The sequence below is a fragment of the Chionomys nivalis genome, chromosome 14 (assembly GCF_950005125.1).
Source record: "Chionomys nivalis chromosome 14, mChiNiv1.1, whole genome shotgun sequence".
Taxonomy (NCBI): domain Eukaryota; kingdom Metazoa; phylum Chordata; class Mammalia; order Rodentia; family Cricetidae; genus Chionomys; species Chionomys nivalis.
Genome location: NC_080099.1, coordinates 63,424,618 through 63,437,396, shown reverse-complemented (window position 1 = coordinate 63,437,396; position 12,779 = coordinate 63,424,618).

The following is a 12,779-nucleotide window of genomic DNA, read 5'->3' as shown; positions in this document are numbered from 1 at the left end:
TTCCTGTGGGAACAGCTATTTTTTCTGACTCTTTTGTGTGCTCTTAGGACTCTTATCCTATGATTGGATTATGGATAGCCTCGTCCTGCCTTGATATGAGGGTATTTGCCTTCTTGTATTATATCTTGGTTGATGTCTCTTGGAGGCCTGCTCCTTTCTGAAGGAGAATGGAGTGGGAATGGATCCGGATGAGAAAGGAGGTAGGGCTCACTGGAGGACTGGAGGGAAGAGAGCTCTGATCGTGGTATACTGTATAGGAGAAAAGTCGATTATCAATCAAAAAGAAAAAGAAAAGAAAATGTTGGAGGCAAAGCTATAGACATGTTAGGAAATACCGTTTAGAGTCTTATGTAAAGAAGTAGAAGCAAGAATGAATAAATTAAAAAGTTGTGATCTCATAAAAGAGAAAAGCCAATCAATAATCTTTAACTCTAGCCAAGTACTAAAGGAGGAGACTGGAATAACTGGACCAGAGGAAGAAACAAAGATGGGTAGAAAGCTTTTTCCCAACTAATACATTACTCTAAAACTTGTATTTCTGAACTATCAATTATGTATGAAGTTAGAATTCCACTGTTTACAAACATGTAAGATACAAAAATGTCAAAACTGTTATTCCTAAGAAATTCTTTATCCAGGGTTTGGTTGAATCCACAAAGATCATTTGCTCTGACAAAATAACTAGCCAACCAACTTACTAACAAACCATGACTGAAATTATTGGCCATCAATATAGAGAAATATACAAAGTCATTACATGAAATCAATCAATACTCACAATAACATACATTCAACAGGAAACTAGAAAATAAAAAAAGTATGAGAATATTTAAAGTCACGAGGGTGAGCTAAAAGAAAAACTGGAATTAGAAAATACTCCTAATGATGTAACACAAAAATGTTAAGAATAACAATGTAATCAACATTGAAAACTGACATCTTTAGTGAATATATTATATAATTGAAGCAAACTATATATTATTTGTGTTCACGTCACCTTTTCAGACATTACAAATATAGAAGCAATAGCAAGAAAGTAGTGAAAGGAAAGAGGACAGCTTAAGAATGCCTACATAGTACAAAGAATGGATAAACACATTTCGAAAGGAATAAAACTTAACAGTATAACAAAATGTAGCCACTAGCATTAGTAAAATATAGTGAAGTGTTTATTATCGAAGATTATCTTTGATTTACATGAAAGTCAAGTGAAAATTCAGGCAAATAAGTGTTTTTTATAAAGGTTAGCTTTCATCTGAAGATTATGCATGAATAGACTCCTAACCAATTATTTACCAATAAAAGTATTTAAAGAAAATATAAATTTATATGATTGGCCAAGCACCCATGGATGTTTGTAGGGCAGATGAATGTGGATCCTGAAGCCAATTCCTTATGATGATTACATACCATCTAGTGTCTCATTTGAGACATTTATTTTTCTTTAACTAAAAAAAATTCTGACAATAATATAACCCTAAGAAATGTCCTATGATTACATTCATGACTATTATATGATGACCTTTTTCTATCTAAATAGGGAATTGCCACCTAAAGGAACTTCAAGTGTATTTGTTTATAAAGAAGAGAAATACTGTTTCGTCTGTTGGAAAAGAAAAAGAAAATTGGCTTTAAAGTAGCTTTATAAAACAGGAAATAAGTAATATAATTCAAATCTAAAATTTTAAAAGGTGAAGCTATGTTATCTGATGCTGAGATATGTATTATTAATTTGAAAGTTGTTCTTGGTGCCAGTGGGGACAAGAGCAAGTGTAAATTGTATCATGTGATACTGTTGGCTTAGCCATCAATGTCAGTTAGCTTACTACCATACCACTACAGGAGTAGAATGACTAAGAGGTTATAAATCACCACGTATGATAATCAGACAACTAAAATGGCAGCAGTGATTACTGAAGACTAACAATCAAGCTCCTCACAGTCCTAAAGCCCAAAAGAGAAATTATTTTTAGAGTATATGGGAAGGGACAAGATTAGAACTTTCCATAAATCTGGAGTTAGAAGGCAGATACCACATTCAGACAAACATATATCTGGGAAAAAATTAAGCATTTTCTCCCGATATTTCAGGCAGATCTTGGCCATTCCAAGTGAGAGAAATACATGGATTCTTTTGTGCTGATATTATTATATTCCTGGCTTGTAATTAGTATATATTTTCATGGTGCTGTATGGGTTCTGTCACTCCCAAATGTGATATATATCTTCACATAAATTTATAGGAATACTCTCAAACATTTATTCAGACAATTTAGTGACCTAATGAGAAAACCATTGTTGAAGGTTTGAGAGGTGCTTTTGATGTATCTGATGAATAAAACAAGATTTCCAGGATTGTAGTTGAGTTATGTGTAGGAGGGAGAAGCTACAAAGTTTCTGTCCAGAAATTTTATCCAAACCCTATTAGGGGTTGACTGTGAAATGACTATCCGGGTTCCAGTGTCTGAACACTTGGTCCAGTACTGGTGATGCTATTGTGGATCCTTTCCAGTAGGAAATATGGCCTTCAGGAGGATACCAGACTGTGTCAACCTGCCTTTGCACATATCCGTACTTCTTATGAATCCACTGTGTTGTGATGCCATCCCAGCTGCCACACATTCCCTGTTGTGATAGACTCTATTCACAGAAATACGAGCAAAATGAACATTTACTCTCATAAGTTTCTGACAGGTAAATTTTGACAACAATGAGAAAAGAAACTAATACATATATTCAATGCAAAGATTTTGACAGTAGATTGATTTCAAATAGTTATTTTTCTAAATAAAATTCTCTCTTTAGCATGGATTTTTATCCCAAAAACTGCATCACTTTTATGGACTATATAGAAAACAACCATCTACAAGAAAACAAAATATTGTCTGCTTCCATGCTTTGAAATAAAAGAAAGTAACATTGGTGATAATCGTTGAACCTCATGAAAAAAATTGAAAACATGAGTTTCATAGATATTATCAGTTTATTTTTACATTTAACTCAAGTCATGTCATATATCCATATATCAAAATGTAGGGATGATACTATTGCAAATCTTAGTTACCAAGAGAAGAGGCAAATCTTTCTGTACACTTTACATTAAAAAGTGACTGTTTTATTAGCTAATAATTAACTGATAGTAGTTAATTCTATTTCTGGTGTTACTATACTCACTTGAGAAACCATCTGAAAGAACTGTATAGCAGAGAAGGCAATTCATAAGAATATGAAATTGAAATGGGAGATATGAGAATGATTACACAGTTAGACATTAGACTAGTTAGACAAGAGCATGAAAACTGAATTGTGAGATGAAAGAAACATTAAAAAAGATAAGGCATGTGAGTGTTTGTATAGGAAAGATTTATCACCATCCTTGTGGAGAAATGTAAAATCACCTCCCACTCCATCCATAACCTCTCTCTCTCCATATGTTTCTCCCACAGAGTATCCATTAAACACGAACACATATGTCCTCATGAGAGGCAAGAAATAGATTGTTTCCACAGCAGTGATGGTAAGTGAATCCTGGGTATGACTGATATGTGTGGCAATAAATATTTGAATGAATTCCTCTAATAATAAAAAATAAATAAAAATTAATCAATTCCATCTGTTACATTTCTGCACATTTCTTATGTGACTATTTTGATGGATAGAACCAAGTAGAATATTCTTCCTGGATCTTCATGGGGGACACCTATCTGGAATAAAGTTCCCAGATATGTTCTTGCACCCTACTCAGAACTGCTTTCTTCGGGGAATAGTCCTCACTTTTCACTGGCAAACACATCCAATTTCAACTGAAGAGGTTTAGGGAATTTTGCTGACTGAGATTCTCACGGTGTTGATGTAGGTTTCATGTCTCTTTCCTTTGCCCTCTCCTTATTATATTGCCCTATTCTGTATTAAAAAGAATTACAACAAATTCATAAAGCAAGTTCATATATTTTCATAACTATTTAAATCAACTTTCATAAATTTAAATTTAAACTTTTTTTTTCTGTGAATATTTTGAAGAATTTGCTGGTCTTGTCATGGGTTAGAGTTCAGTTCCAAGCAACCTGCAACCCTGATTTTAGAGAATCCCAAATCCTCTACCAGATCCCCAGGTATGTGCAAGCATGTTTCATACATATGCAGAGACAAATGAATAAAATAAATAATCTTAGAAATAATAAAAACACAAAATAAAGGCATCCTGGTGTTATGAAGGTATTAACTATTTTACAGCCTTCACATCACTTTCTCAGACCTTTTAAGATCTTTTCTTTGAAGATTTTCTTCAAGCAATTATGAAATTATTCGTTTCAAAGACTTTTGTTCCATGATCCTGTGTGGTCTAACTTTAATATTTTATTGAAGGAATTAATAGAATCACTTTTATTTTTATATCTATAACACTATACTAATACTACTATACTTTGCAGTTCTGCTTAGAAACATTCACTACATTTTTTGAATATAAATAATTTCAATAAATTAATTATAAATTAGCACTGAGAGCTTTAGAGACCATCTATGAAGCAATAAACTGAATAAAGAATATGATACAATATTGCTCTCTAAACTTTAAATTTTATGTCCCCAGTTATGTTTCTTTTGTCATTGTATTTATTATCATGTCTTCTTCAACCTAAAATCTGTTCACATCCCTTGTTGACTTTCATAAAGCTAACACTTTAGAAGATTATTGAATGACCTTTTTTGAAACATTTCTTAAATGAGAGTTACTATTTTGTTATGATTATATTAAATTATGTCCAGGCCAGTATACTACCTCAATGACTAGGTACTTGTGTGAGTGTGAGTACATGTTTGTGTTCTATAACTTGGGCAATTTCCAGACATTTCTGTTTTCCAAAACTGGTTATCACTATAGGATTATAAATCTTTACATTCTATGACTTTATTAAATTCATGAATTACTTCTAGGAGATTTTTTTACACTTGGATATTTTTTGAGTAGTCAATTGTATTTCAGGACCACAGAGTTGATTTATTTCTTAGTATCCTATCCTATAGCTTTATTATTTTCATTCCTAATTACAGTAGTTACCACATTAGCACAAATGTTGAACATAATCTGTCTGAGCGTAGTCTCTCTTCTTATCATGATTGAGCAATTCCATCACCATTAAACAGGATATTAGCTATAGTTTTTTTTTTTTTTTTTTTTTTTTTTTTTTTTTTTTTTTTTTTTGAGACAGGGTTTCTCTGTGGTTTTGGAGCCTGTCCTGGAACTAGCTCTTGTAGACCAGGCTGGTCTCGAACTCACAGAGATCCGCCTGCCTCTGCCTCCCGAGTGCTGGGATTAAAGGCGTGCGCCACCAACCGCCCGGCTAGCTATAGTTTTTAATTGAATGTCTTTTTATGTTAAAGAACAGTTTTTGCTGTAGTTTTTTAGTCTTGCTTTTGCAAATGAGTTACACTATTGTGGCAGGTGTATTGATAAAACCAAAGCATATAGCATGCCAGAAAAGGAAGGAAGGGTTGAGAAACATGAAGTGTTTGAGAGAAATATAGGTGCAACCTCCAAGCCATCTTTTTAAACATAGTGTGCATTCAGTCTTGAGGTTAAATATCCAAAATATATATAACAAATTGTGTGTTCTGGAAAATCATGGTATAAGTTTCCAGAATGATTGCAAGTGGTCTATTGGCTGTGTGACTAAAGAGGATTGGCTAAAGGATTACATATGGAGAAATCATGAACAAACACATACCAAATGGCTCAGAGGGGTTTTGAATTTCAAATAGCACAGCATAAATCATAGGTAGCAAGGTCATAGTCCCTTGATGTTCATCTTTGGTAAAAATGACAGATGTACAAAGACACTAAGAGATAAACAGTTGATTTCTTCTAGGGGTATAAAAAATAACTGTGTCTTATAGTCATTATATTTTTATAATAAATTTATCTGAAAGAAATAGATATTTAACTAGAAAAACAAGCTATGCATCAGTTCTTTGGACACTATTTTTTTTTTATAAATTTAACATATTAATTTTTATCTGTACTAGACATTGTTGGTGGAGGGAAGGCCAGCTTTTGGTCCCGGTCACCCTGTTAGCTTACACCTGAAATAATCACACAGAAATTGTATTAATTAAATCACTGCCTGGCCCATTATTTTTAGCCTCTTATTGGCTAACTCTCAAGTCTTGATTTAACCAATTTCTACCAATCTGTGTAACACCACGAGGTTGTAGCTTACTGGGAAAGATTCTAACCACTGTAGGTGTCAGGCAGGAGCTTCATGGCGTCTGCCACATTACCCTTCTTCCCAGCATCCTGTTCTGTCTTCCTCTGCCGATTTAAGTTCTTCCCTATCAAAAAGCCAAGGCTTTTTCTTTATTCAATGAAAGCAACTCATAGACATAAACTGAGAGTATATGTGACAAGCACAATACTATGGAGCTACACACTTAAAAAAATGCTAATTGATCAGAATGGCAAATCAACTTTGATTTACAAAGACAAAACTTAGCTGTATGTGATATATTCCTGTATATAATATTCTTCTCATTGAGGATTTAATTGTTTTTGTTTATGAAAAATGTCAATTAGTAATTATTTTTGTAATATCTATCTAAATTGGCAATCATGAAAATTCTATTCAGACATTATGACATGAAAAAAAGCAGGTTGTTGTAGCTACAAATATTCTCCATTCCTCTGGTCTCCCTGGACCAGTTTCTCTCCACCTACCAGGTTCCACTCACTAGCTCCTATAGCTACTTATGAAATAACCAACCTGAGGCTTATTTACTATTTACATACTCTTTGAACTATTAACTGTCTTCTAATTGACTAACTCTTACATGTTAAATTAACCCATTTCTATTATTTTATATTTTACCATGAGGTTATTGTTTTTTTTTTTTTTTTCCTCTTGATTCTTGGCAGCTACATGGCATACTCCTGACTCTGCCTTCTTTCTTCCTCTATCTCTGCTTGGATTTCCTGCCCTGTTATAATCTACAAAAGCAACTTCTTTATTAACCAAGGGTAAAAAAACACATTCATATCATACAGAGGGGAATCCGACAACAAGTTGGAGAGGACAAAAGATTTATCTGGCTTATTCTTCCTCATTGTAATCCCTCATTGAAGGAAGTCAGGACAGAAGCTCAAGCAGATCAGGAACCTTATGGCAGGAGCTGATGCTGAGGCCGTGGAGTGGTTCTGCTTACTGGCATGCTTCTCATAGTTTGCTAAGCCTACTTCCTTAAGGAACTCAAAAACAGTGGAATCACCACTTAAAATTAGCTGGGCTCTTCCAGATCAATCACTAATTAAGAAAATGCTCTCCAGACTTGCCTACTGCCAGATCTTTTGGAGGTATTTTCTCACCTGAGGCATCCTCCTCTATGATGACACTAGCCTATGTCAAGTTGACATAAGAACTAGTCAGGACACGCATCCCAACAGACGCCATACTATTTATATGATGTGTATGTATACACACATATATGTGTGTATATATGCACACATAACATACATATAATATATATATATATATATCCAAATAGATAATTTTTTAAAGTTAGGTTTGATATTTTTGTCTTTAAATTTTCAAAATTCGGTCTTCTTTTCTTTAAATATGGACTAATGTATGACCCTGACATTGTTGAGAGTGTTTCCCCTCTTATCTTTGTAATTACTATATGTTCTCTGTATGGTATCCACTCTTTCATCCACAGTGTCTATAAAATGAGCCTTCTATCATCATCTTAAGACATCTCAGTGGTGCACACCTTTAATCCCAGCACTCGGGAGGCAGAGGCAGGCGGATCTCTGTAAGTTCGAGACCAGCCTGGTCTACAAGAGCTAGGACAGGCTCCAAAACCACAGAGAAACCCTGTCTCTAAAAAACCAAAAAAAAAAAAGACATCTCAGCAAGACATTTATTAATTCTGTTAATCTGTTCAAGAAATCAAATTTAGGTTTCCTTGATTTTCTTTGTTGTCTTTCTGCCTTCTTCATCTAAATTCTGCTGTTTTTATTGTTTCCTTTTTTTCTAGTGGAATTTTAATTTCCTTTTCATTCTCTGGTTTCATATAGTAGAAATTTAAGTTATTTACTCTAAACTGCTTTGTAATATGAATATTAAATATTATGAATTGTAAAATAGTCTATTCATTTTCTGCATAGGGCAGATTTTATATGCTAGGTTTACTTTTCAATTTTAGACAATTAATAACATATTTTAATTTCCCTTCTCTTTATCTATTTGGATGATAAATATTCAGAAGTGTGATGTTTAGTGTCCTAATATAGATTATTAATTCTTTTCTTTTATGTAAAGATCTAATAGCCCTGGCTGTTGCTGAGCTTGATCCTCCACTGCTGAGATTAAGGGCATGTGTCATTACAACTGGATTTTAGTGATTCTTTATCATTGGTTTGAAATTTAACAACTCAATCCCTAAATTCACGGGAAAGAACCAAGTCTACTGTTGTTCAAATTAAAGCAAGCATTTAAGTATACTGGAGGCTAGCCAGGAGGCTGTCTCTCCTTAAATTGGGGTTTAGAGAGAAGGCTCCACGAGGGTGAGGGAGTTGGTTATTATCTATTGTTAAAAGGATACAATGAAAATTTAAGGAACAAAGGCAAGGATACACATCAAGGGAATGGGGGTTACAAGCAGTTTACATCAGACCAGGAACTTATTCTTGATTACAAATACTTGTTTAATTGCTCTTCATTTTAAATTTATTATGATACACCATATAGTCTTCTTTGGTTCTCACTACACGTGCATTCGAAAAGAAAGGGTGTCTGGCTGTTGTTACATGGAGTGCTTATAATGTTTTAGATCAAAGTAGTTGATAATGTTTTCTACATCTCCTGTGTCTTACTGATTTTGTGTCTCCTTGATCAATGACTGAGAAAAAACAGTGTTTCAGTTTCCAACTCTAATTGTGGATGTATTTCTTGCTTAAGTCTTATCATTTTACTAATCTATTTTGAAACTCTGCTACACATACATGCACATATATTTTATATACTTTAGATTATTTCATCACACCATTTATAATTGGTTTAATCTGTGATATTTTTCTGAAACTCATTCCTCTCACAAAAGTACAGTTTTCCCATTGTTATCTATTCTTTGGTTAATATATCATTCTCCACCCTACACTTTTGAGAAAACATACATGAGACATAATTTTTGTTTCTATAATTTACCTACATGAACTATAAATTATCATTGTTTCATGTCTTAATTAAATTAGATGAATATATAACACTCACTACAATAAGTATTTTCCATTAATTACTCACTGTGTCTTTCTGGGAACACCTTATTGTGTTGTACTTCCTAGGTTTAATCGGATTGTTTCCTGTGGGGTTTGTACAAGGGACAGTCCTATGCAGTCAAACTGTGGTAGATCGCATGCTTTTCAAGCTGCTATGTATCCAACTTTATTAAGCAGTTATACATGGTTTACTCTGTCTTCTTGCACTGAGTTTCTTCCATTTGCATTTTTCTCCTTAACCAAATCAAAAGCACAAAAGTCTTAGAGATATTTTTATACTCCAAAGTATGTAGCTGAAATTAGAGGAGAGGACCACATAGGTATACACTGGTAAACCTTCCTACCCCAAATGCACTCATTAAAAGTGCCCAGGATCACACGGTGCTTACCATCATGCTTTACTGATTCATACATGATTTCTCCTGAAGGGTAGGCTCCTATGCCAGTAAGCTACTCTAACAAGCTCAAGCCCACACCAGGACTTGCTTACCCAAAAGTTAGGAGCCTCTCAGCATCCTATCTCTAAATATGATGACAAACCCAGAATTAGATGAAGAAAAGCTCTCAGGAACCCTGAAATCCCCCAGCCCTTATGTCTTTCTGTGTGCCTTGATATACATGTTTTTCCTCACTCCTATTAAAAGCCTTTCTCCACAGGGAAAGAAAGAGAGAGAGAGAAAGAGAGAGGGAGTGGTTAATTACTTTCAAAAACAGCTTTGAGTCTTAATTTTACATTCTCGTGTTTATCTATTTAATTTCCTCAGATATTAGTAAACAGTCCTTTGGAAAAACAAAATAAATAATGTGAATTTTAAATATAATAAATATGCTTAAATATTATTTTCTAATAGCCACAAGGTTTAGAAGTCAGAAAATATGAAAATTGAGCAGTAACTACATTTCAAACATTTGAAAAAACTTTCTAATTTCCCTTCCTTCCTTCCTTCCTTCCTTCCTTCCTTCCTTCCTTCCTTCCTTCCTCCCTCCCTCCCTCCCTCCCTCCCTCCCTCCCTCCCTCTTTCCCTCCCTGTCTTCTTTCTTTTTTCTTAATTGTGTTTGCTTTTATTTTTGTGTGTTGAGAAAAGGGTCACTAAGTAATCCAGACTAGTCTTGAACTTATTATATAGAGAAGGACAGCATCAAACTTAAAGAAAGACTTCTGCCTCAGACTCCAAGTGTTTGGATTATCGTCATGAACTACCACAACAGACAACAATTAATCACAAAGATTTGAAATGATTCTGGAACCAGGAAAATTACTCCTATGAAAAAAGTTCAAAATAAAATAGTAGAATGTAGAAATATTATACATGGTAATTATGTAAATCTATAGTGATTAATTTTATTTCCAACTTAATTGTAGTAATAAATATTTAGGGTACTATTGAGATATGGTTTGAATGTGTCTGTGAGGGTTTTGCACAGAGGATTAACTAATAAATTAAAGCATGCCCCAGACTGGGTCCCAACCAATAGGCAAATATCTCTTTATGAATAAAAAGAGAAAGAGATCTAACACTAGTCTTCCTCACTCTCTGCTTCTTGGATGTGTACATACTGTGATAAGTTGCCAGACACTCACAGCTCTGCTGCCTGTCTGTGTCTCCTCAAACTGGGAGGCAAAATGAAACCTGCCTAAAGACATTTCTTTGGCCAGGTATTTGGCTATGGTACAGAGAAAATAAATGGATCCAGAAATGGTATGCATTTTTCAACTGAAAATTCAACCAAAGAAGATGTAGACTCCTCTAGTCAGAGTTTAAAATAAACAAATCTTCTTTTAGACACTTTCTTCATGTCAACATTCTCAAGGATGCTATTTCATAACAATGACCACACATCATTTAAAATATATCCACCCCCCTGAGAGGATATAAGAAACAAAATGCATACTTTGCAGTGTAAGAGATTTATTTTCACCATCAATTTCCTAGATAATTATAAGATTTAAATATTTGCCATGCATGTCTTTATACCTAGGTCAAGTTTCTTATTCTTCATAACTCTGGGTTCACCAATCCTTCTAGCTATGACTCTGCTGTCAGAAATACTTACACCACAGTGGATTGAATCCCTTTACACAATCTGTGTCAAAAATACTCATAAAACATCTAAAACACAGTTTTCTATATATTCAGTCAAACATGACAAAAAATGCTTCAGAAGATAGGTGTATGGTAGATGGATAGATGATAGATGTTAGGTAGGTAAATGTAAAGATATAATATCAAAATAAAATTATATAATATCCTCTCCTCCTACCTATATCCCTTATGTCCCAACTAATAATGTCTCCTAAATTCAAGGCTTTCCTCTTTTTAACCATTGTTCTTTCATATACACATAAATAAATAAATAAATAAATAAATAAATAAATAAATAAGTATATACCACATTCTGAGTCCATTTAATGTTACTTACAGTTGGTATCGGATAACCAATCAATAGAGCCATCACTGGGGATGTCTAATTCTCTCTTCTCAACAGTTGTTAATTGCCTGTAACTCTTCATCTATCTGATTTAGAAGAAAACAGAGTTAATCAAAGCAGGACAATGACATTTGTCTTCTGTGTCAAACCCATAATTTTCCTAATTCACCCTGTCTTGATAATTGCATTTATCCACGACTCAAGTCTTGTAGGGTGATATTTCCTTCACTTTTTCCTATTATATGCATAGAAATTCTATTCCTTTGTTTTCATGAAAATATCAAGTTCTTATTTAAATGATTGTAGATGAATTATTGATTTGGAAAATAAATGGCCAGCATTAATTGTTAGAAGAATATTATAAAAGTGAATTTACTCATATAAAAAACTACTGTTAAGAAAATCAGTCAATTAGTTTGAAGAATTGTAAGTAAAGGTCAAATTACCAAAATTTGCAATGAATTGAAAATAAATCAATACTCAGTTAAAGGCAGTTTTGCCTTTATGAGTGTAATATAAAAAGAAATAACACTTCTGTAAGTTTATAAGTTTAAGTTAAAATTATTTTCAAGATTATAGTCAAACATTTCTAAGTAATCTATTTATGATTAGATAACTTATAAGAATTCTACAGGTATTTGTATTGTTTTTGTTTGTTTATTTGTTAAAACTCATTGTATTTTCAGGGCTTTAACTTAAAAATCAGTATCATGTATCTTAAAATTGTATTGATACTTTATATTTTTTTGTTTTGAGATTATAACCCATTTCCTTCTACCCTTTCCTACCTCTAAGCCACCGAACGCTCCTTTGCTCTTCCTTGTTCTCTTTCAAATTTTTGGCCTCTTTCCTCATTAATTGTTGTTGCATATTTTTATATATTTGTAAACATACAAATATATGCTTGTAAATACACAAATAAAAATATATAATATTATAAATAAATAAATAAATACTACATCTGCTAAGTTTTTACAGTATTACTTATATAATCAGGCTAACACACACCTAGAGAAGAACATGCAGGACCTGACTGCAGTGCTGCAGAACTTCGATGTGATATGTCTCTTTATTCTTGCAT